The sequence below is a fragment of the Mirounga leonina genome, unplaced genomic scaffold (genome assembly GCF_011800145.1).
Source record: "Mirounga leonina isolate KUSES-001 unplaced genomic scaffold, KU_Mleo_1.0 Mir_114, whole genome shotgun sequence".
Lineage (NCBI taxonomy): Eukaryota > Metazoa > Chordata > Mammalia > Carnivora > Phocidae > Mirounga > Mirounga leonina.
Window position 1 is genome coordinate 38,598,774 of NW_023270265.1, and position 26,219 is coordinate 38,624,992.

The 26,219-nt window shown below is 42.1% G+C and overlaps 1 long non-coding RNA gene across 1 annotated transcript in view; it reads left to right on the top strand.

Annotated features, from left to right (window-relative positions):
- The window catches only part of LOC118026751, a 57,227-nt gene that overhangs the window by 6,302 nt on the left and 24,706 nt on the right, over positions 1-26,219 (top strand). The gene's annotated exons all lie outside the window — the stretch shown is intronic.

The window sequence follows — 26,219 nt, forward strand, 5'->3', positions numbered from 1 at the left end:
CTTGCCTGGCATGTAGACATTCTTTAATGAAGATCTGATCCAATGCACGCAACCTCAATGCCTCTCCTCTCCCAGTTGCCTCTCTGTGCCTTTGTACTTAATCTCTGCCCAGAAGGTGGCTATTTCCCTTGTCCACCCAGCAATTTTAAGACTCAGCCTAAAGTTTATAATAATGAAGTCTTTTTTGATGGCCCGGTCAGAATGAATCCATCCTCATCTTGGTTGTCATAGCACCTCATATATACGTTCATTACCATACTTAGCACCCCATTTAATCATACCCACTTTCCCCACCAGAACTGTGGGCCCTTTGAGGGCAAATACTATGTTTTCATCTCTATTTCCCCACTGCCTGGTACATTCTAGGCTCTCATTATCATCAGATAAACCTTGGGAGTTGTGGTGTTCCAAGGATGGGAAGATGATGGGCACTCAACCATTTTGAGGGACTAAAGTAAGGGGCATTTATTCAGCACATATTTACTGACTGTTTACTTTTTATCCAGGCTGCTTTCCTGTCTGTAGTTCAAGGAGAGCATGATACACAGAACCAGATATCTAGCTGACCTCTAAGTTAACCTTGAGCCTATTGCTGGTCCTTGAATGAAGAAATATTCCCCCCCTCCCCATTTCTGTGTCTTAGGGACAGAAGGATGATTAACGATGAGCAGTGATACATGCTCGAGATATTTATTCCACTACCCTAAGCTGCCTCTCCTCTCAACTTTATGAATTTATGAAAGAAACAAGATGATATGTAAAAGTCCTTATCCTAATTGGTGGTAGCATTGTTTATTTGTTTCCTTTTTAAGGAGGAGGTGGAATTGGATTGTTTGTTTGGTTTATTCCTCAATAAGAGGCATCTTAATAAAACTAGTCTGGACATCTGTCCCATTTTCAAAAATTACAAGTTTTGATGATTGCTAAATTGTACAGATCCCAATCTGTCTGCTCTGCATACATTTGCATTTATAAAAGCAGAAACAGACTAAAAGTCCTTCTAATGCAGTTCCCTAAATGCATGAAGTATTAGATTGTTTGCCCCCATTGGTTCATGCATTGCTAAGGGCTTAAAAGGATCATTGATTTGAATTATTTAATGTGTACAGCAAGTTGAGTTTTTTTTTTTTTAAAGAAGCTTTAGGGACATTGCTTTAGTTTTTTAATGTTAAATCTCATTTTTCTTCGAAAATAAGAAGTTAAAGCTGTATTCACATAAGCTCCCAAAGTGCCAGCTTTTCATTGTGTTTTTAAACCATCTAGGAAATGTTTGATTCTAATGAACATTTCTGCTGGAAATTGGACTGAAATTGCTGGGCTGAAAATATAGTTCTAACTCCATGTTATTTTAATGTTGTATTATTTTTCCTTTTCTGGAGCTGATGCAGATGAAATAAAAGAGGGAGAGATCCTGTGTCTAATAAAAAGCTCCCCCTGGATTTTGTTGTTTTAAAATTCTAAGCTGGTTTTGACTTAAATTCAGCCAGCAGAGACCTGCACTTTCAATGCTGAACATTTTTACTGTGTAATTGAAGTTTTAGTTCCTACTGTTTGGGGTGGTTTACTCTTTCCCTGTGGGAAGGCAGTGGTGGTGTCGGCACAACTCGGGATGGTTACATCTGGGGGAACGGATTTATTTTAGTTTGTGTTACGTTGGGAAAGCTTGCCAGAAATGGAGCCTTGTTTGTGATGTCTAGTGCGGCTCCCTCACAACCAGAGGGTGTTATTTCACCCATCTGTCAGGACATCACACAGATAAGAAAAATGGAAGTCCATCCACGTAAGGCAGTCCGGTGATGTGAAACGTTGAGGTGGAGAGATCAATAGGGTGACCATATAACTTACCATCTAAACCCAGGGAGTGAGAGGGGACCGCTAAATAATTAAGAGACATCACTTGATCTACAGTAGTTTGGAAACTGGGACCATCCAGGGCAAACCCGATGCCACTGTCGCCCGAACTGGGAAGCTTGCCACTCCCATTAAATTAAGGTCTCGTTTACCGTGATATACAGCACATTCTTCTTGGATTTCTGGGGGTTTGGGTAAGTCATTGATGCAGCTCTGCGTCAGGGAGTGATTCGGTAGGAATTCTAACACATCAGGCAATACAATACTTCCTGGATTTGTAGCAGGTGAGAGACATGTTAGGGCAGAAGACAAAGCATCTGGGACTTAACAAAAGGTGTAAACATAGTCTAATAAACCCGCTACAGCTGACGGTAAATTATTATTGGGTAACCATCTTTCTTAATAAATCAGATGCACTTAGTATGGAGGAGGGCACAGAAATTGACTGCCTCCTGGGAGAGCTGGGATTTGGGTTGCCTATGGCTTTGATTCCAGAATCAGAAACATTAGCCAAGGATGTCAGCAAATGAAATATGTTTTCACTGTTATATGCCACGAGATGCAGCCACTGTCCTATTTTCACTTACAGTAATTCCTTCTGAATTCATATACCTTAAAATAGCTGCAGCTCCTCAAATCTGTAAGAATGGTATGTGCTGCTTGCCACAAGTTCCTTTTTCCTGAAGGTTTCTAAGGTCTTTCAAGAACACAATTCAACTCAGCAAATATTCGGGGGACCTAATGTGTGTAAGTCACTGCATAAGGTGCTTCTAAAATGCAAAGGGGAGAATGACCCCTGCCCTCAGGGTACTTTTCTATAATACAAGGAAATAAAGTGAATAAATAAAAGCATGGTACTACATAGCAGGTACCATTAAAAATGAACATACATTAAAGCCGGGTGTAGGAATAAAGATACCTATAACATTAGTCTATAATAATTAACTGCATGTTTGAAATACCTTATAATTTAAAAACATCTTGGGGGTGCCTGGCTGGCTCATTTGGAAGAGCACAGGACTCTTGATCTGGGGCTCATGAGTTTGAGCCCCATGTTGGGTATAGAGACTACTCAAAAAAAAAAAAAATCTCAAAAGGGATCTATGTCTATATAGTACCATGAAGATTTAGAGAACTGGGAGATCACATCTGGTTACAAGGATCTGTGATGACTTTCCCCTTTCTGCCACTTTCCCTGTAACTTGGCTTTCTTAAAACCTGTCTTACGAAAAGAGACTTCTTTCTCACACACCTATTCAATCATAGGCAGCCAAACACACATTCTTTGGGGCCCCCAGGACATTCCCTGTTGTTTTGTCCTTAACGGCCTTTGATGTCCTCTGCCTTTCTCTCTTAACCTTGCCTGTGTCACGTGCATTGTGTTTTGGCACTTGGCTCCGGGAGACCTTCCTCCTCACTCCATCACTTGCCAGGAGGATATGGGGATATGCCCACTGCTCATCTTTCCTTTGCACAACTCAGTCCAAGCCACACACGCCTCTTGACTCCTGCAATGGGTTCCTTTCTCTCTCTTGTGCAAATCTGCTCTCCGCACAACTGGCAGAGAGGAGACTGGAGGAGAAACAGGTGTGAAAATGTAGAGGAGAGCAAGACTGTTGTGCATAAGCTGGTTTGAGAAGTGTTAGACAGAAGTGTTAGATATCCATGAGTTGGCAGTCAAATGAGTCTCAAGGGAGTGATGGGGGCTGAAGAGCTGAGATTCTGGTGTATGACAGGTGTTTAAAACCATGGGATAGGATCAGGTTGTCAGTCTTGGGAGCGCATAGATGGAGAGGCTCAACCGCTTCTGAGTCCTTAGTCATTCCAAGTCAGTCCGATGCAGTAGGAGGAAAGCCCATGGACAATGGAATCCTGAGACTGGAGGGTAAAGTTCTTCAAGGGGGGACTGGTTACCACTGCTGTGGGAACTAGTAAGACCGGACAGAGAGGTGGTCGTTGGACCTGGAGAACTTGAGTTTGTTAGCAATCTTGAAAACCCCTTAAAATTATATGCAAGATTTGTTGGGTGTGTGCAAGAGAGACCAGAAAACCAACAAGTCCTTACTGAGCAGTTCCTACTTGCCTGGCACTGTATTACTCCCATTGAAGTTTCACAGAAACCCTCTGAGTTCAGTACCATCGTCCCCAGCTTACAGATGACGACACTGAGGCCCAGAAATTAAGTAGTTGGCCTAAGGTTACACCAGCTGATTAGTGCAGAGCTGGGATTTGAACCCAGGGAGCCTGACTCCAGAGCCCACGCTCTTAATTACTAGACTGACACAGAAGACAATGGCAGAGTGTACGCATGCCTCTGGACTGGAGAATTAGGATTTGTTCACATGGGAGTAAAAGTGAAAGCTGTCAGAGCAGGTGAAATCAGAAAGTAAGAGTGAGGGAAACCCCCCCCCAGCAGAAGTAGTGAACTTTTCACTGGCTGGGGGTTAAACCTTAAAATTATATACAAACAGAGACAGGTTTCTTAGACTCTTAAAAACTCACCTCCCCTTTGATGAGCACAAGACTTAATATCCTCCCTTGAATATTATTTATAATCCAAGTCATTAAAGATTGTGACTGAAATCAAGGAAAGGGGACAAAGTCCTGCTTTGGTTTCAAATTCTATGTCCATTCCCAGATTCTGACATGTATCTATACACAGACTGAAAACACACACACACGAGTGTCTCTGATGTGACCGGTGGGAGGAGAAAGTCAAACAGAATGAGCCATTAAAGAGAGAGGCAATCAGAGATGGAGAGAGACGAATGGGGAACAGGGATAGGACTTTGTCAGCAAAGCACCAGAGGTGAGATGTCTTATCCAAGGAGAGAGTGGCCACACTGTTGGAGGCGGCAGGAGCGATTCCTTTGGGGGATGCTAAGCCCATGCTCCCCTTACTACCACCACCAGGGCATATGCAGCACTGTCAGGAAAAGAGTATTGTGACAAGCAGAAAACTTGGTGGGGGAAGCACATTTACCATCCTCTAACGGATGATAGAACAACAACAAACCTCAACCCCCAAATCCATTTTCTTGCTTTCCCGAGAGAACTGATCATTAGAATTGCAGGTAACCTTGAGGAAGGAAGGGAAAAAGCTCCCCTGAAGCCAGGCTCATTTTCAGCTGTCAGCGGAAAGATACAGTTCTGCACTAGGCTCCGCCAAACGTCTCAGGCTTGGCCCGTAGTTGTTTTCCAACTCCTTTCTGTTACCTTTGTAATCCAAACATTTTTCGATCCATGGTTTTCTGCTGTGTCAGCACTGATCAAGCTAAGTGCAAGAGTTTGCACCATCAAGATGCCACAATTACTCACTGTGCCCCTGTCTGTGCAGGTGGGGAATGTGCACGGCTACTGTAGACATTGGACCAGAGGGGGGCTTTTGGAGGGATGTGATAATAGCCGCATTAAGTTGATCTGGCCTTAAACTAATGGGCAAAAAGAGGCATCTGACCCTCTACTTGTAAGGGATAGTAACAATATAATAAATCACCTTTTTTCTGTGTCAGTTTCCCACCTTGCCCTAATTTCATAGATGAAATCACATGTGTAGAGCCGACTTTGCAATTTAGCTCTGAAGTCCAGAATGGCTACACGGGAGAGCACCATGCCTTTTTATATACTCGTTTCCCTGATGTGTTAAATCACCCAGAAAGCTGGAGGGAAATGCTCCCCTGCCTGAGCAAGTTCAAGAAGGGTGCCATCCTGAAGGATATTCCAACATTTTACAGTTGAAAGGATGTGGAAGATCTAGGGGTATTATTAATAATAACTATTACCATCTTTTATTTTTAAGCTCAGATACAGGAAGTTGCATTAATTACACTCCTCAGTTCGTGGCACATTTGTACTGTTATGTTTTCCAGTCCCTGCTCTGCTTTCATGTATTTACTCCTCATGCCTGCTCTCTCACTGACTGTTCCCCTTGCTACCCTGTCTCCCCACAGGTAATTGTTCTAATGCACACGTATTTAGTTATTTGCATGCATTCTTACAAACTGTGCCAACCTGTATGATCAATCTATATAATAGCATTGCACTGTAGATCTTTTTCTTTCTTCACTCAGCTAGGTTTTTGAGATTTATCCTTGTTGCTCTGTGTATTTCTAATCTGTTGTTTCTACTTGCTGCAGAATGTTCCATGATTTTTCTTTCTTCACTGGGTGCTTATGACATGCCGGGTTTAGTATGCAGCGCTTTAGGTGCATTATCTCATTTGATCTTACCAACAACCCAGGAGCAGGGGAGCAGGGTACTATAGTTTTGGCAGTAATCCCAAACTGAGTGAAACGAGTCAGAATGACAACAGGGGATTCAACAGAGTGATATACGGATGTGCCAGTAGCCAGGCAGTCTTCGCTCAGCATACTCAGGCTGTGCTGGTGGCTTCTTGCAGGTCTTTAAACACTGCTGATCTCAGCTCAATGGTAGTTCTTTTCTTCCCTCAGGCAGTCATGTTGCTTTGAGTCAAACACCAAATGATTCTTTGGAATCACCTAGTACCCAAATACAAAGGAGCTACAAGGCGCTGGGCATCTATGTCCATTCTCTCTGAAGAGACATTTTATGGAAGGCTTCAGTGCCTCTTGAACATTGTATGCTCAGCCCAGGCCCAAGCTTCGTGGTTCCAACAGGACATCAGAGGAACTCTGAGCTTCAGAGCAGGATCCACGTCTTCAGTGGCCTAGGTGGGATGGAGAGACGCTGGGATTGTCAGTGAGCGCTGCCCACCCAAGCCTGCACCAGAGGCTGGAAGCTCTGACTGTGGATCACAACTGTGCAAAACTTGATTCCTCTTCGTGCAGAATATAAACCCCTGTGTGGATATAGCTCAAGCGCTGGACTTTGTGTCTCTATTCCTGCATGAATCTGGTAGAATAAATGTGCTCTTGTTCTTAAAACTTTTTGTCAACAATTGCACTCATAGCACTATATCCGGGGAAACTTCCAAATCATACTGCATGAAAATGCTCCAAAACCCAACATAGGGAGATTTTTTTTTTCCCATGTGTGACAAGAGAGCTTGCTTCAGTGTTGATATTCTTCAGAGAATTATTTGATTATGTTTTCTCAGATCTTATATTTTGTTTCTCAAGCCTTCATTTCTATCTATTCATTTTGGAAGTAGTACATTTAAGTAAGATTTTCAGCAATTGAGTATCTTCAAAATATTCTCTGGTTCCTTTCTTATTCTTGCAAAAATATATTCAGTACAGCTGATACTGTGTTTTTTCAAGTTACTCATTTTTCTAACTTGGAATTTAGAGCCACAGATCTAATTTTTATTGACCAGTCTTCACTTCTTGTCATCAAGCTTCTGGTCTCCTATTACCTTGTAGGTCTATTGGCTATTCTAATAAAGCGCTTCTAACAGTTTCTTTTTCTAATATGTCTTATCTTTTGATGACTTGCCAATTACAACAGACTGTTAACTGTTTTGATCTTCTATAATATTCCACACTGCATGCTGACTACTCCTCTCTTCCTGAAAGTAGTAAAATCATGTAGTACCCAACCAACATGGACATAGCAAAAATTAGGAGGAAAGAGGCCCCACTGGACCTGAGCAATGGATGGAGACTGGACCTAGTCTCCAAAAGGTCCTGAGGTGAAATAGACCGAGTTGTGAGTGTGAAGCATAGAGGAGCAATGGGAAAGACATGGCCTGCTGAAGCTTGAGCCACACTGGGGTGGAGGAGGCTTCCTGTAGGAAGCAGCCTCTGAACTGCTAGCTGATGGAGAAACTCTAGGTCTGCTCTTCTGGCTCTCTGGGGCAGCTTTCCCACATCCATTCATTGACATTGCAGTTTGACCCCCTTCAGGGACCCACAGATGTCAGATCCTCTTTGCAGAGCAGTTATACCAACATGGAAACAGGATCCTAGGAAAGGGCTGTCACCATCACCTACTCAGAGACTGGTTCACTGGAAGGACCCATGGGCCACTCAGTCCATCCTGACCATTTTTATGAGAAGGCCTTCTGACTCCAGGGGCCCATGGATGTTTCCATCTTTGCCAGGTCTACTTTTCTCTTTCCCTTTCTTAGAATCAGAGTTTGGACCACACAGTGTACTAGAAAGTCATCCTATCCTTACAAGGCAAGACACAGGGGCCTTTCCTAGCAGGAGGGAGAGGGAGAGGGCAGATGAAAGTTCATCTTCTTCCTGCAGCAGATAGACTCTCTGACACCTGGAAGGATTTGACACCCCTTCTGGCAACCAGCTTAACAGGAAAGGCATAAATACCTTCCTCATTGCCTCCTCCTGTCCATCTGTCCGTCCGTCCGTCCATCCCTCCCTTCCTTCTCTCCCTTTTTCTGGGCTCTGTACCTTCAGGACCTATTTTAATTATGCTATGGTTTCTGTCTCTCCCTCTTCTCTGTTGGAAATGGAAAGACATGGAAATCACTTACCTTTTACTGAGTGAAGTAAAAGCTAAATATTGATCATAAAAATGAAAGCATAAGTTAGGTAGGATACTAGCAGCAATGAAAAGATACTTAAAAACTGACAGGGGGAAAAAGGGAAAAAGAAAAAAGAACAAAACAACCTAGACAACCTATTTTTAGAAAAGCAACATCAGAGAAAATAGATATTGTTTCTACTCATGTATATTTCTATGGAATAAAATTTATAGAGAGATGTTTTATGATCATTTCTGAGTAATCAGAGCTGTGAGTACAATTAAGAGGAGATTCAAAGAAGTGTAAAACCATGGCAGATGCTGAGCCCCCCTGGAGTGGTTGCCCAGCTCCTCCAAACTATGAAGAGTTTTTGGTTCAACTTTAATATAATGAAGATATTATGAAGACAGAATGGGGGGAAGAGCAGGCAAGCAGTTCACTGGCAGAACACTCGTGATTTCTTCCCATTCACTCCCCCAAATCACAACTGTCTTAGATAAAAAAGAACAAAACCACTCTGTTAAAGAGAAGCTTGGTGCTATAAAAAGTTTAAAATGTGCTCCTGAACCATCTCCACCATTCTAAATCCTTCCCAGTGTTGTATAGCAAAAGATCCCAATCCTAAGAAACATTAAATCAAATTTCTGTAATGGAAAATATAAAATATTAAAATGCATTATGAAGTGACTGACAGTAATTAAATCAAAACTGCTGCAGGAATATGCCAACAGACCAGTGAGGCAGACATCAAGTCCAGGAATAGACTCAAATGCATAAGGTAATTTAATGTAAAATAAAGGTAACATGGCGAACCAGTGGGGGAAAATTGTTCATGCCATAATTGGTATTGAGATAACTGGTTGGTCACTGGGAAAGAAATAAGCTTATGCCCTACCTAAGTGCTTATACTAAATAGAGACGGATATAAGATTTCTATGTATGCTAAATATACTGAAAAATTTTTTTTAGAATATCTGCTGGACCCAACCATGCCACTAATCAAATAAAGATGCAGAACTGTAAAACAGACCCACTTTTCCAAAGCATATTTATTTTTTAAATAATTTTATTTTTAATAAATTCTGCATTGACTCTCTGAAGGAGCATTACCATGGGACTTGGCTTATCAAATGATGAACTCAACCTTCCCACTCAGTGTAGAAGCCTTTTATATTTAAAAAATAAGTGGACTAGTCCTTTTGGCTCCATGAAAACTAAACCTTACGTAAAGCATCAGGTGGAGGTAGTACTTTGCATAGGGGAACACAGTTAAGGTTGAACGAATTCTGACATCCATTAACACAAAGTAAAATTAGTAGAGTACACCTGTTTAGAGACTTTTATGATTAAACTTGTTTACTGAACCAACAAATGTGGTTTATATTGGGAATTTTGATTTTGATAAAGATGAACTATTTTATTCAACAGGCTGGTTTTAGTTTTTTAAAAAAATACGTACACAAACACATTTTCAAATTATATTAAAATTCAGTCCCAAATGTCAGGACACAAAACTATATCCTAACACCAGCCATATGTGTAACATTTGTACTTTCGTGTTTCAAAAATTACTAGTTAGGGGGCACCTGGCTGGCTCAGTTGGTAGAGCATGTGACACCTGATCTCAGGGTTGTGACTTCAAGCCCCATGTTGGGTGTAGAGATTACTTAAAAATAAAATCTTTTAAAAAATTACTAATAATAGTTTGATAATGATTTCTTGGATATGAGACCAAAAGCCCAGGTGACAAAAGAAAAAAGAAGACAGATTGGACTTCGTGAGAATTTAAAAGTTTTGTGCATCAAAGAGACTATCAACAAGTGAAAAAGTCGACTCACAGAGTGAGAGAAGATGTTTGCAAGTCATGTATCCAATAAGGGATTAACAACCAGAATATATAGAGAATTCCTAAAAGTCAACAACAAAAAAACAACCCAATTCAAAGATGAGTAAAGGAGTGAATAGACATTTCTCCAAAGAAGACACACACATGGCCAGTAAGCACAGGAAAAGGGAAAAGCAGATCAAAACTACAATGAGGTACCATCTCATACCCAGTAGGATGGATACTATAAGAAAAAGAAAAAACAGAAAACAACAAGTGTTGGTGAGGATGTGGAGCAATTGGATCTCTTGTTCACTATTGGTGGGAATGTAAAACAGTAGAGCTGCTGTGGAAAAGAGTATGGTAGTTTCCAGCAAAATTGAGAATAGAATTACCATATGCATCTGCACACTCACATTCACAGCAGCATTATTCACAATAGCTGAAACGTGGAAGCCATCCAGGGGTCCATCGGCAGATAAGTAGATGAACGAAATGTTGTACATATAACGGAATACTATTTAACCTTAGAAAGTAAGAAAACGCTGACATTTACTACCACATGACTGAAGCTTGAGGACATAAGCCAGTGAAATAAGCCAGTCACAAAAGACAAATACTGTATGATTCTACTTACTTGAGGAACTTAGCATAGTCAAAATCAGAGACAGAAAGTAGAACCGTGGTTTCCAGGGATGGGGAGCAGGAGGGGAGAATGGGGAGTTATTATTTATCAGGTACAGAGTTTCAGTTTTACAGATGAGAGCCTTCTAGAGATGGGTGGTGGTGATGATTGCACAAGATGAATGTACTCATGGCCACTGGAAAGTGGTTAAGTACATTTTATGCAATGTGTATTTTTTTTTTAAATTTATTTATTTATTTGAGATGGAGAGAATGAGAGACAGAGAGTATGAGAGGGAGGAGGGTCAGAGGGAGAAGCGGACTCGATCCCGGGACTCCAGGATCATGACCTGAGCCGAAGGCAGTCGCTTAACCAACTGAGCCATCCAGGCGCCCCTGCAATGTGTATTTTACTACAGTAAAAATAATGGAGAAAGTTACTAATAAGAAAAATATCAACAGTTCCACAATCAGTCATCCCAATTACCTGAGGGAAGAATAACATGGTTAAAGACTCAAAGTGGCCTACTGAAATATATACAAAAGGACAGAATAAAGGGAATAGTCAATAAATAAGGACTTTGGGGTACAGGCAAGATGAAGGCTAGGAAATGAATAAAGCAAAGGATAAGACTAACACACAAAACCCCCACAAATTAATAGTTGACAGTCACTGAGCTCTTATGAAGCACCTGGCCTAAGCACTTTACATATATTCACTCATTTAATCCTCCCAGCAACTTCTGAGGTAAGCACTATTTTTTTTTTTTTTGAGGAGTACAAATTAATTCAGTAGATTAAGCAGAAAAGACTATGCAGAGTGGGAAGAAAAAGTATGAAAGCAAAAAAATATATAGCGGAATGTGACCATATAGGAAAAGCTGAATCTTGTTTCCTCTTCTGTTTTTGGCACAGGATGAAGGAAGGGTTCAAGTTGTACTTATTTCTATTTTGTTTTAATTTTCTCTCTTCTTTTTTACCACTGTCCATTCTCTGTTTGCTTATTTGCTCAATCCCAGAATACATGTATAGTGGTGTCAGAATGTTAACCTGTATTCTCATGGGAAACAACTTTATTAACTACCGTCCAGTGCTTCTATATAGTTCTTGTAGTCCTTAGTCTTATAGTCTCTACTCATTATCTAAGTTTTGTAGGCGAATTTTCCCCCATTCCCTTTAATGAAATTGTGTCATATATCTGTAACACAGTTGTTTTTTTTTTTTATTTTTAAAAATAACTTTGTACCCCTCTCCCCATTTCTCCTCCTCCCACCCCCAGACCCTATGGTCATCCCATTTTACAGATGAGGAACAGACCCAGAGAGGCTGAGAAACTGGCCCAATTTCATAGCTAACATGTGGTGGAGGTGGGATCTGAACCTAAGCATTGATCTGGAGTCCACGTTCTCCGTCGCTGCCCTAAGTGAATACAGGTGCTATCAATATTGACAGGTGGGCCACAAATCTGACTCTGTTTTCCAATAGCGAAAGAGAAAGTGTGATCAGACCTTACTTTAAAAAGAAAACCCCAAGGCAGAGAAATAGAGCGTCAGGATGAACATCTCTGCTCGTGTGTATTCATGTATAATAAAACTGGACTCGTTTTCCAGGTGGCCCATGCATTTATGCTCTAATGTCTTACCGAACAAAAATAGCTAGAGTTAAGGTGTGGTTTCTAGGCCCTCCAGTTAGGACAGAGTTTCTTTGCTTTTTTACAGTAAGTTTTCTTTTTTAGAACAGTTTTAGAGCTACAGAAAAATTGAGTAAACAGTACAGAGAGTTCCCATATACCCCACACCAATGTCCGCCATTATTAGCTTCTTACACGAGTGTGGTACGTTTGTTATAATTAATGAACCAATACTGATACATTATTATTAACTAAAGCGCATCCCTTACTCAGGTTTCCTTAGTTTTTACCAACGTCATTTTCTGCTCCAGGAAGCCACAGGACACCACGTTACTTTTGGTTTTCATGTCCCTTCGGCTCCTCTTGGCTAGGACTGGGTTTTAATCTGCTCTCTGCAGAGTCTGAGGACGTTAGCACTTTCCTTGAGCCATTACAGCTCAATATTTTCAAGCGCTTGTACAAACAGCCTAATGTGATGATGGCTCATAACAGTGTTTCAAGGTAGTAAACAGCTCTGTTTTCTGTGCCAACCCAAAGAACTGCTGCTTGCTCTCCTACCAGTTGACTAATTGGGTGCACGGGAGCAGTCTTCCAGGAAAAGCATATATCATGGGATTTCTTAAGCTGCAGCCTCATATGCAATAATTGTCCAATTACGAGACTTATGTTCACAGTTCAGCCACTCTGTGTTCACTAACTGTATCTCCAACTTTGAAAAGTAGGGCTTCAATCACTCAGAAAATTTAACATGACTATAATATTTTTCACCATCAATTTCGCCTCCATCAACTCTTTCCTCTTTGCCTATTTGCCTATAAACGTGCTCAGGATTCTCCCAGGCTTTAAAAAGTGAAGAGGGCGCCTGGGTGGCTCAGTCGGTTAAGCGACTGCCTTCGGCTCAGGTCATGGTCCTGGAGTCCCGGGATCGAGTCCCGCATCGGGCTCCCTGCTCAGCGGGGGGTCTGCTTCTCCCTCTGACCCTCCTCCCTCTCGTGCTCTCTGTCTCTCATTCTCTCTCTCGCAAATAAATAAATAAAATCTTTTAAAAAAAAATTATAAAAAAAAAAAAAGTGAAGAAAACAGTTTCTTACAGTCTAGTTATTGTCTGATTCCCTGATTCCGTTCGCTGCTGGAATTCTCGAAGGTTTGGACTCTGTCATTATTTCTACTTCTTCCTCATCCTTTTATTCCTTAATCCAGGATAATCAGGGCCCGTTCATTGCTATTTAAAACATCTCTCTGAGGGTGGCCAAGTACAGTGACCTTTTCTCAGTTCTTAGGCTTTTGGGGTGTTTGACTGTGTTGGTGATTCCCTCCTTTAAAGTGTCTCTCGGAGCACCTGGGTGGCTCAGTTGGTTAAACGTCTGACTCCTGGTTTCGGCTCAGGTCATGATCTGAGGGTCGTGAGATGGAGCCCTGCATCAGGCTCTGCGCTTAGCGCATGGTGGGGAGGGGAGTCCACTTGAGATTCTCTCTCTTTCTCCCTCAGCCCCTCCCACCACTTGCACGTGCATTCTCTCTCAGGTAAATAAATAAATAAATGAAATCTTAAAAAAAATAATAAAGTGCCTCTCACTTGGCTTTTATGATATAAAATAATGCTTTCCCTCTCCAACCATTTCATTATCTTTTTAGCTTTCCTCCTTCCTCCCCTCCCCTTAAATGTCATTGTTTCCCAGAATCTGCTTCACCTCTGACTTCTCAAAGCTATCTTGTCTACACTGGTTTCTATTACATTATTATATCTGTGTCAGTCCCTCTGCTCCTTCTCTTAAGCCCCACCCTCCTATTTCCAAATGTCCCTAGGCATTTCCCCTTGAATATCTCTCCAATGTGTTTAACCTGCTAAAAATCTAATATATAATGTCTCCCATCAAATCGGTTCTTCTTAAGCTCTTCCTGTTTCCTGTTCATACTACCACACTTCTTCCAGGAGCTCAGACTTGAAACCTTGACGTTTTTCACCACAACTTCTCTCTGGTCCCCCTAATCAATCAGCACATGCTATCAATCATTCCTTCACAATATCATTCTATAGGTCCTTCCTATTATCATTTTATCATTCATTCATTCATTCAGCAAATGTTTGTCCAATGCTTACTGCATATGCCATTCTACCAGCACAGTTTTGTTTTGTTTTGTTTTCCTGTCTGATCCCTGCCGATTAATTTAAAGGTGAGCCAGGTATATATTCAGAATATTCTATTCCGATTTTGTCATCTCCATGCTTGCAAACATTTATGGCTGCCCTTTGCCTACTGCAAAATACAGGGTACTCTGTAGGGCCCTAAGGGTTCCATGGCGTTCCTTAAAGACACCAAAGTATGTGAGCGTAACGGGAGGAAGCCCTACAGCCCAACGAGCTTGGCTACCATTTCATAATAATTTTTTTTTAAACTAAAACAAGTTTTAAATTTTTAAAAAAATTTTAAAAGCTAAAAACAAGTTTTTAAAAGTACTGTTTCAGGCTTAACCTTACACTTAATGCCCTCTTCAATCAAACCTTAAATGATTCTCCAGCCTAATATGCTACTAGCCAGCTACAGGGAGTCCACTTTTTAACCAGACTGTCAGAAAGTGGAAATCAAGTACACCAGCTCTCCATGTCTCTGCTCACACCATTACCTCTTTCCGCAAAAGGTAGAATTTTCCCATGGACTCATCTTCTTATGTCGATTTCTATAACCAACTTTTAAAAGCTAGTTCATATTCCAAAAAGAGCTTTCCTGGGCGCCTGGGTGGCTCAGTTGGTTAAGCGACTGCCTTTGGCTCAGGTCATGATCCTGGAGTCCTGGGATCGAGTCCCGCATCGGGCTCCTTGCTTAGCAGGGGGTCTGCTTCTCCCTCTGATCCTCCCCCCTCTCATGTGCTCTCTCTCTCTCTCATTCTCTCTCTCAAATAAATAAATAAATAAAATCTTTAAAAAAAAAAAAGAGCTTTCCTTTTTCCTGAAAGTCTATGAACTTGGTTGCACGAATCTTTCAGGATCTTATTACAATATTTGCTTGATTTTGTTATTTGTATTCATGCCTTATATGCCCTGAAGGAGTTTTAGACTCCTTGAAGGCAATGAGGATGTTCTAAACAACTTTGCATTTGCCACAGTAGCTAACATAGTACCTTATCTATAGAAAGCAATGGATAGGCATGTGTGGAATAGCTGGGCAAATATGTTTTCCTAGGGTCTTGCCCTGAAAGGGTCTGTATGAGTTCCTGTCAAAAAGAGGAAAAAAAATTGCACAGTCAGTTTTTTGTAAATATCCATGTAAAAGGATCAAGAGAAAAAAAAAAGGAGGGGGCGCCCGGGTGGCTCAGTCGTTAAGTGTTTGCCTTCGGCTCAGGTCATGATCCCAGGGTCCTGGGATCGAGCCCTGCATCGGGCTCCCTGTTCAGCGGGAAGCCTGCTTCTCCCTCTCCCACTCCCCCTGCTTGTGTTCCCTCTCTCGCTGTGTCTCTCTCTGTCAAATAAATAAAATCTTTAAAAAAAGAGAGAAAAGAAAAGGAGGAACCAGGAAAAGGAAGGGCAAATAAGAATAATACATAGAAGGACGCTTGTGTGGCTCAGTCTGTTAACTGTCTGACACTTGGCTTCAGCTCAGGTCATGATCTCAGGGTCATGAGATTGGGGCTCAACATGGAGTCTGCTTGAAATTCTCTCTCCTTCTACCTCTGCCCCTCCCGCTCATGTTCTCTCTCTCTGAAATAAATAAATCTTAAAAAAGAAAAAGAAAAAAGAATAATACGTAGACAAAGCATACTTTCTTACTTACTCAGTATGACCCAAGAAGGTAAAAAAGGTAAGTGATAATCTTTCTTCACTTGGCATTTAGTTCACTTTCTTTGCACCTTAGTTTTGATGAAGTCACAAAAGAGACGTGAACTTGTTAACGCTTCTAGTAGCCCTGGAGATAGAAGGGCTGCCATGTTCATTGTATAAATGGGGAAATTCAGATCATCAATGACTTAAACAGGATACATGACATAGAAATACAGTATAAACTGTGAGGTGCTAGTTACAGGATTCTGATTCCCGGCTTGTGACTCTTCACGTTTTGTCACTCTCCCCAAACTTACGATCTTTTTTTGTGTATAGGAAGGTCATTTTTATTCCCCACCGTCCTTAGTATTATAATAGCTGCTTTAAAGCCCCCTTTATACACTCAGAAACATCAAGTTAGTGTTCTTTGAGCACTTACTGAGTGTGTATCATTATATACACACACAGCTCCCACTTTAATACAGAAAATCCACGGTGCCAATATTCTCAGCAGATGCCACCAAGAACCCAGCTGAAGCAGGTGGCATGAAGAGCTAAGCACTGTCATGCCAATCTTGAGTCCTCGGGGGATGCAAATGATTCTTTTAATCACTCTTTGCTGGCTTGTCTCTTTTGCTAATGGAGGAGTGACTACTGCATCCGTTTTATATCCATGTAGTGTTGTGCTGTTAACATCACTTGGCTTTTTCCAAGCAGAACTTGTAGCTAATGACAAGCTATTGCTGAGAAAATGAATATTTTTCTGAATTCGGTTCTGCATGGGAACAGCTGACCGATTTCCACTGCTGTAATGTGACTCTCTTGCTCTTGGTTGATTTTGAGTAATCGCTTCCCTTCTGTAGAAAAAAGATTCTATTTGAAGTCCATTGAGAGATTTGGTTCAACAAACTGGACTACAGGTCTCAGAAAAAAGTCTCTTTTGAACCTTCCAATAATAGATTTTCTCTTCTGTTATTTCTGGAACACTTTATCCTTCACAGTCAAGCATGTACATAGTTTTGTTGTTCGCTGTGTTCTGTGTTTGCCATTATGACCCACTTTTTCAACGTGAAGAACAGATAGAATAAAATTCCTTTTTTATTTCTAATTAATTGTTTGAGTTCCACTTTCCCTCATCAGTAGGAAGTCCAGTATCTTCTTGAGAACTTCCTTTTCCCAATCTGGGAGACTGAGTACGTGGTCTGTAAGGTGTCAGTCTTATATCTAAATATCAGGGAGAGAAAGATTGGAACCATGGTCATCTGCATAAGATGTCACTTTCAAAAACTAGTCCTGGGTAGATCTGTGGACCTTGTCAAGCCAGCTTCTTGCTCAGGCTGCAATTATGTCCCATTTAACTTACTCCTTACAGGGGAAGAAGGAAGGGGGGGAAATCGGAGGGGGAGACGAACCATGACAGACTATGGACTCTGAAAAACAAACTGAGGGTTCTAGAGGGGAGGGCGGTGGGAGGATGGGTTAGCCTGGTGATGGGTATTGAGGAGGGCACGTTCTGCATGGAGCACTGGGTGTTATGCACAAACACTGAATCATGGAACACTACATTTAAACTAATGATGCAATGTATGGTGATTAACATAACAATAAAAATTTTAAAAATAAATAAATAAATAACTTACTCCTTACAGCAAGTGTGATAGTGAAATATTTAAATATTGGTAAAGCATGGACATCAAACAATTAGTACTAATTCTAGCTATAAACATCTGGTAGACATATAGAGCGTCCCAGCTGACTGTTGGTCCTGGGAAACAATCCTTTTGAGTTTCTGTGCCCATGGTCAGCCCTGTTCCCACAAAGTCCCCGCACAGTGTGGAAGTGGCTGTACTAGAGGAGATTCCAGCCTAGACCACATGCTTCTCCAGAGCTAGCCCCCCTCCGGAGCTGTGGATTATTGGCTTACATTTCTTTTTTTTTTTTTTTTAAAGATTTTATTTATTTATTAGAGAGAGATAGAGAGAGAGAGCACAAGAGGGGGGAGCAGGAGAGGGAGAAGCAGGGAGCCTGATGCGGGACTCAATCCGAGACTCCAGGATCATGACCTGAGCCGAAGGCAGTCGCTTAACCAACTGAGCCACCCAGGCGCCCTATTGGCTTACATTTCTTGACACCTTCTTTCTTCAGTTGATGTTATTTCAGGGATATTTTTACTTTTATTAACTACAGGGATGATTTAGAATCTTGGGGAGCAGAGGTGGAGTTCCTTTCCTTCCAGAAGTCCCCTGTATTCATTTCCTAGGGCTGCTATAACAAAGTACTACAAACTGGGGGGCTTAAAACAATTGACACGTATTCTCTCACAGTTCTGGAAGCTGGAAGTCCAAAATCAATGTGTTGGCAGGGCCACGCTCTCTCTGAAATCAGTAGAGAGGAATCCTTCCCAGCCTCTTCCTAGCTTCTGGTGGTTGTGGCCAAGCTTGGAAGTCATTGGATTGCAACACTTTGGTCTCAGCCTCCACCACCTCCCCTTCTGTGTCCGTGTCTTTGTGTCTTATAAGGACACCAGTTATATTTGATTGAAGGCCCACCCTACTCCACTCTGACCTCATCTTAACTAATTATATCTGCAATGACCCTATTTCCAGATAAAGTCACATTCTGAGGTCCTGGGAGTTAGGACTTCAATGTATCTTTTGGAGGGACACAGTGTACCCCCAAAACAGCTCCTATACTTGCTTACAAATAAGTACACCTCCCCTTCCCAAAGTTCTGCACAGCTGGAGGCAACTCTTTAACAAGAGGCAAAGTACCATGTTACTAATAGGTCCCCACTTGCCTACATTTTTGTAAGCTACAGAACCACCCAGGAAACTCATTAACAAGACAAAAAAAAAAAAAAAAGTCTTCTCCAAGGAGACTTTGTGTTACTGCCTATACAGGATTTCTCTTGGGAGAAAACAAACTAAAGCCTATCATATTAGATTTGGTTGACCAAAGAAATTAGCTACATGAAGGCAAGAACTTTGTACTCCCATGTCATATGGGAGCTTTTCTGTTCCAAAAGAATCGAGGGAAATTGTCACAACTCTTGTTTTTAATTAAGAAAATTAAGATTTAGAGAAGTGAAGTGGCTGTCCAGTTTACTCAAATGGTAAGTGACAGAACTGTGATTAAGAATCTTAACATCTACATAGCTCTGACTACCAGACCAAGCTGAATTCCATCCGTCTTTCAAGACTCAGCTGTAGACCCACAACTTTGAAGACAGTATTTTTTTCCTTCCACTGATGGACCATTAATCTGGGAAAGTGAGATTAGAATGAGATCATACAAGGCTTGAATGAGAGCCAGAGGAGTTTAAATCTTATTTATCAGGCAGCAAAGACTTTTTTAAAAAGAAAAATGGCACAATCAGGATTGAACTTTTGGAAGATTAATCTGTAAGGTATATTCAAGGATGATAGAGGAGAATTGGGGACCCAGCAGGAAACCAGTAGGAAAGTCCAGGAGAGGATACAGCATGAGACAAGAACATTGGCAGAAGGCAAAGATGGTTCCAAGGTTTGAGCCTTTAGAAGATAGCACTTCTTTAAAAATAGGGGACACAAAAGGGGCTCATCTGGGAGGAAGGGTGAATTCAGCACTAGAAATACAGAGCGTGACACCCTGGTTAGGTGTTCTAAAGATGTCCCATTTATGCTATATGCCTTTTAAAATGAGAGGATTGAGTTTCTAAGTTTGGTCATTCTTTAAAATGCAAAGCTGGTAGCATGTGTCCTATGGCGCATATACTCTTGTCAGATCTCTCTTGTGTTGGGATCTCTCCACTCATTGAGTAGCAGTTCACCAATTTTCAGGAGCTGGGGATTCAGAAATGACTGATAGCATCTTGGGTTTCAAAATAATTATAGACCATCTCCTGGCATGAGGGCAATGACAGATAAAACAGGAAGTGATGGAGATGGAGAGAAGGTGGTGGGACAAGGAGATCCAGAAGGCTTTCAGCGAGGCATCTGTGAACTAGATTGTAAAGGAGGACTCAGAGTTGTGTTGGAGGAGAAATGAGTGAGGGTTTTCCCCAGTCAGGTCACAGCAAGAGCAAAAGCAGAGAGGGAAAGGATATGGATGCCTGGGTAATTGTAAGTGGGCCCACAAGTGTTCAGCACAGGGGATAGGGAGGAGGTGGAAAGGCCATTTCACAATGAGAAAAAAACAAAACAAAACTGCTCTAGTCAGAGTGAGGAAGTGGGAGACCAGGAAGGAGGAGCGGGGATCAAAAATAGAATTTCAATCTTAGAGAATATGAAGTTTTCAGGCTTGTAGGAACCATCAGAGACCATTCTGCACCAGCCACCTCAATTTATGGATAAATAAATAAAGCCCAGAAAGCTTCGATGGCTTGCTCAAGGTCACACAGATAAGCTAGGACTTAAGCTCCCAGATCAATGTCCTGGCTCCTGTCTCCTCAGTGAAGACTCAGAAAGGGAAAGTGGCTGCTCAAACCCAGACACAGCAATGCCAAGGCTTTGGATTCTTACGCCAGCACTCCTTCCTCCACCCCAGAGATCACCGCTGTGGACTTTGCCCCTCCAAACTTCATACATTGACACCAAATCCCCAAAGCGATGGTATTTGGAGGTGGGGCACTCAGGAGGTGATTAGGACCTGGGGGAAGGGCCCTCGTGAGTGGATTAGCACCCTTACTGAGCACTCCTCAAACTCCCTTGCCCCTTCCGTCACATAAGGACACAGGGAGAAGACACTCTTCCATGAACCAGGAAGTAGGCTCTCGTCAGGCGCGGAATTTGCAGGTACCTTGATCTTAAGGCTTTTGAGCCTCCAGAACGGCGAGGAATAAATTTCTTTTGTTTATAAGCCATCTAGTCTAGGTATCATTGTAACAGCTGGAACAGACTAACACAATCACAGAGGTGAGGCGGCTGTGAGAAGCCACGAGAGCCATGCTGTCATCATGGCAGTGATGTGACTGACAGGAGGCCAAGATAAAGGTGGTGAAAAGTGAAGAGTTTGACCCACTGTGAGCCAGGGTGTGGGAAACATGATTAGCAGGGATGCTGGAAGACTTCCAAGGCACCAGCAGCGGAAAAGGCCAGGACCCAGGGTCTAGAATCATCCAAGAGGATGAGGTGTTCCAGAGGCAGAAGAGAGTGGGGGCTGGATGGAACACGCTGACGATGAGGACTCACTCTCCAAGAGCAGTTGTTATTGCAAAACAGAGGTGGAAGCAGAGCCTGAGGGGGTGGCGAAAGTGCGTTCCCCTAGGGTCCCCTCTTCCCCTACAGGGGTTTTGACAAAGTGGTCATGGACAGGAATTAGAAATCACAGTGATGGAAAAAGTGAATTCCTCAGGACATAGAGTATGAGATTAGAAGTTCTACCTAGGGTAGTGTGAGGGAAGGTGCTGTTGAGCCAAAAAGGAAGGAGAATGTGGGTGGCAGGGACAGGAGATGGGGGTTTGAGGGCAGGTTGGTGATTTTCTAATGTACAGTTGAGGGAGCAGAATTTGGGGAGCCCCTGGAGGCCTGTGCTTATGGCCAGTGAGACATGATTAAGCACCTATTATAGGCCAGGCACTGGGCTAAGTGCCTGGGATGCCTGTCTGCCAACCCTTACCCGATCCCTCTGAGGTAAGTAGAGTTGTCCTCATTTTATTTTGTTCTTTTATTTATTTTTATTTTTTATTATCTTTTTTTTTTTAGAGAGAGAGGGTGTGTGTGCACACACGTGCAAGCAGGGTAGGGGGCAGATAGATAGGGACAGAGAGAATCTTAAGCAGGCTCCACACCCAGCACAGAGCCCAACTCGGCTCAGTGTCCCGACCCTGAGAGCATGACCTGAGCCAAAATCAAGAGTCAGATGCTCAACTGACTGAGCCAACTAGGTGCCCCTGTCCTCATTTTATTTTATTTTTATTTTTTAAGTTTTTATTCAAATTCCAGTTAGTTAACACCAAGTGAGTTGTCCTCGTTTTATAGATGAGGAAATTGGGGCACAGAAAGTTAAGTGACATACCCAAGGTCATGTAGCTGATGAGTGGTAAAGGCAGAATTTGAAGTCCATCTGGCTCCAGAGTCCAACTATGCCTTACATCCTCCACAAAAGGGGACAGCAGCATAAGAGGAACTGGGGTAAGGGCCCCTTCCAGCCCTGAAGTTATGGTAGGGTGTGGTTTCTGTAAAACTCATTCTCTTAGAAAAAGGTATCTTGAAAAAGATAATGTGGGTTTGCATCCCGTCTCTGCCACTAGGAGCTTAGTGACTTAGGATAAATTACTTAACCTTACTGAGCTGACCTTTGCTTTTTATAGAGATGCTATAATGAAAGTAATAATCAAGGTACCAATTTTAGCAGAGCATCCAGGGTGTTCCTATTAAAACATAAATCATATCCTGTCATCGCTCGGCTCAAACCCATCCAATAGCTTCTGAATTTATGGTAAAAACTGGTCTTTACAGTGGCCTGCAAGACCCTAGACCATCTGGTCTTTGAACTCACCTGCTGTTCCTGGCTCCGTCCCTCCCTAGCTCCAGTGACAATCAGGTCTCCTCTGTTCCTTGAAGACACCAGGCACACCTGCACCCCAGATATCTTAGTTCACTCCCTCACTCCCCTAATTTGTTAATCAAAACTCTCCGTGAGGGCTTCTTTCTCCCTTACGTAAAATTGTTCTATTCTGCTTCTCCACTGCCCCAGTTATCTGTTGCTGTGTAACAAATCTCCCCCAAAACTTAGTGGGCTAAAACATCAACAAACATTTTATTTCTCATAGTCCCTGAGGGTCAGGAATTCTGCAAGGGCTCAGCTGGAAGGTTCTGGCTTCTGGATCTCTCTCATCTGGTCATAGTCAGATGGTGGCTAGAACTGGAAGAATGGTTTCAAGAAGCTGGGGCTGGCCGGGTCTCTCTTTCTCTCTTCACAGTCTCAGGTCCCTGCAGGTGAACTCTCCATGTGGGCTCATTTGAACTACCTTACAGCCTGGGGGCCTCAGGGCAGTGGACTGTTAATATGGTGGCTGAGGCTTCACAGGTGAACATTCCAGCAAGTGAGGTGGGAGCTGCATCTCATACAAGCCACATATTCTCTTGGTTGAAGTCACAAAACTATCCCATTTCAAGGGAAGGAAACAAAGAACCCACCTCTTAATTGGAGAAAGGTCAAAGCCAAATTGTAACAAGAGCCCATGGGATGGGAGATATTGTTGCCACCATATACGAACAATTCAACCTGCCGTACCTCCTTCACTTCTTCCTCACCTCACGTGCCACTCACCTGACATTTCTTTTCTTTTCTTTTCTTTTTTAAGACTTTATTTATTTATTTCTTAGAGAGAGTGCATGCATGAGCAGGGGAAGGGGCAGAGGGGGAGGGACAGAAGGAGGGAGAGGGACAGGTAGACTGTGCTTGAGTGCAGAGCCCGACACAGGGCTGCTTCATCCCATGACCCTGAGATCATAGTCTGAGCTGAAACAAAGAGTTGGACGCTTAACCTACCGAGCCACTGACATTTATTTTCTATGTTATCTGTCTTCCTGCACTAAAATGTCAGCCTGATTTGTTCACTGCTGTGTTCCTAGGGCCTAGAACAGAGTCTGGCACATGGTATTCAATAAGTACTTGTCAAATGAATGAATTATGTCTTTTAATCCTAACTGTAGGTCTCGAAGTTAGATATTAATATAACCATCTTACAGATGAGGAAAGCGAGGCCCAGGAGGGTTTGGTAACTTATGCGGGATCCTCAGCTGCAGAGTGGAAGAGCTGGGATTTTGATGTGTGTCTTGCCTTTTCCACTATTCCAGGCTGCTCACGATCAGCAGCCCCTCTCTGGACTCCCCTCTGCTCGGTACTTCCAGCCCTGCCCAGAGATACACACTACCTCGCGCAGACCACAGTTCAATTTTGCCCCTAAGCCGAGAGCAAAGCAATTACACTTTAAATCCCCTTACGGCAGATATTTCTGAGCATGTTCAGGGGTAACCAGCACATTTGGCGTTCAGATTTTATTTCTGATTTGCTGGGAAAAGGCAATTAAATGAAAGGTTATGCAGCTTTTTTAAAGGGCCAACTCAAACTTTTGGCTTATTTTTTGCCCTGCTGTCTTTATAGGCATTTTACCAATATTTATCACTACCTCCCTCAGGGAGCCCTCAGATCTGTGATATTTGAAATAACAAAGCCTCTCCGTTGTGGGCCCTTTAAAAGGTTCGCGGTAAAACTGCACCATTAACATTCACAGTTCCTCATTTATGAGGCCGGATTGCACTTATTTCCATATTCCTCACTGTTTTGCCAATGAGGATTTCATATGATAGTGTTTGAAGGCTAAAGACTTCAAAGCAAATTCTTTACCATCTTTATCTTGAAAAATATTCAATATTTGTATAATTAAAGTGAAGTCTTCCTAGAGAAAATGACAATTCAAATAATCTTAAATGTACCTCCAAGAAAGAAGCTGTCAAAATGACATTTAGCTGTATGGTCACATTCTCCAAGACGGCTGCTTCTCCTCCTGATTTCTTGTAATCTTTGAAGGTTATGTCACGGCTGACTTCAGATCACTTTTTAAATTATTACGGTCTCCCTTCAGTGTGAGTTCTGAGGGTGAGGGGCTCTGTCTTCCCTTTGCTCCACATTTTTAAATAAATAGCTGTTAAGAGCCACCAGAAAACATTTAAAAATGTTTTAAAACAGAAGCCAAAACAACAAAATCTTCCTTGACCCAGGTTTTGCCCCTAGTTACTATCCTATTACTCTTTTCCCCTGTACCAAAGCTTTTCAGTAAATTCACGTACCTGTCTTCATTTTCTCATCTCCTAAATACATGGCAAGGATTTGACAGTGACCTCCAAGCTCATTAGCAATTAATCTAAGGGAATTTCTAGAGTTTTTTTTTAATTGACTGCCCCCCTGTCTGCCTCTCGGGTTTTCACTTCACACTCCTCACTTGGTGCCCTACTCAGTGTTCAAGCATCCCTTCATCTATGATGTCTTCAGAGTAGCTCAAGAGTTGGTATCATAATCCATACATCCTTGTGCCTGGGGCTGGCGGGGACATTCAGGAAGAAGAGGAGGAAGCTGGAAGGAGCTCAGGCGAGGGCTGGGGAACTGGATCCATCTTGGGGGGAGGAGTCCCAGCTTTAAACTTGGTGTTCAGAGGGCCTTGGAGAACCTGACCTGGGCCAAAACTAATTCTTGGGGTCCAGTCCAGTGGTCAGTAGGGATTTCCAGACAGTGCCTCTACTCAATGAAAATTCACCAAGTGTCAATTCTGTGTTACGCATTGTGCTAGGCGTGGGAGATGCTAAGGTCCTTAAGTTGCTCACTGGGGAAGCAGACAGACAGAAAAGTAAACCCACAAGTATGAAAAGAAGAGTATAATTCAGCAATGGTGTTCATATCAATGGTCATAGAAACAAATGTCATTGTCTTTATTTCATCAATGCTCTTTCGAGAGTTTGATATGGGACGTAGTATATTGGAGAAGCATGATAGTGATTGCTTCTCACAATCAGGCACATGAATAAATAAATAAGATGCTTTGGTATTTTTATAAATAGCTGTTAAGAGCCACCAGAAAACCTGGAAACTCTTAAAGCTTTGCCATGCTACTTCCTCTAGAATCTTGCATTTTACACATTCTTTCCCCACGCAAACACCTGTTTTCTTCATTGCTTAGTCTGTTTAAACCTCACATCCCTCCACCATCTCTTATTTAGTCCCATCCATTAATTCTCCTGTCCCAAATGAAACAAAAATGACAGACTGCCTAACCAAGGAGAGTAGATTTTCAACAGGCAGTATTTCACAAGTAGGAGGAAAGAGTCAAGACAGGTATGATAAACAAAATAAGCTAATAATGTTGTAGTGTAACAACTTTCAGCCATACATTCCAAAAAAATTTAAGACCTTAAGAGACATGTCTGCCATGGAAGAAATAAAAACTTTAAGAGACGATGTAGAAAATAACAGGAAGAGTGAATTTTTCAACTTATGGTATGTGGTCAAAGCTTGCTCATTGCCAAATTCATCATCATAAATGCTTTCTATTATTTAAAGCATAGGTTTTAGGTTTAGTTAGACCTGATCCAAATCCCGATGCTGCCACTTGCTGAATGACCTTCAATGACCTTGCCTCTCAGCATCT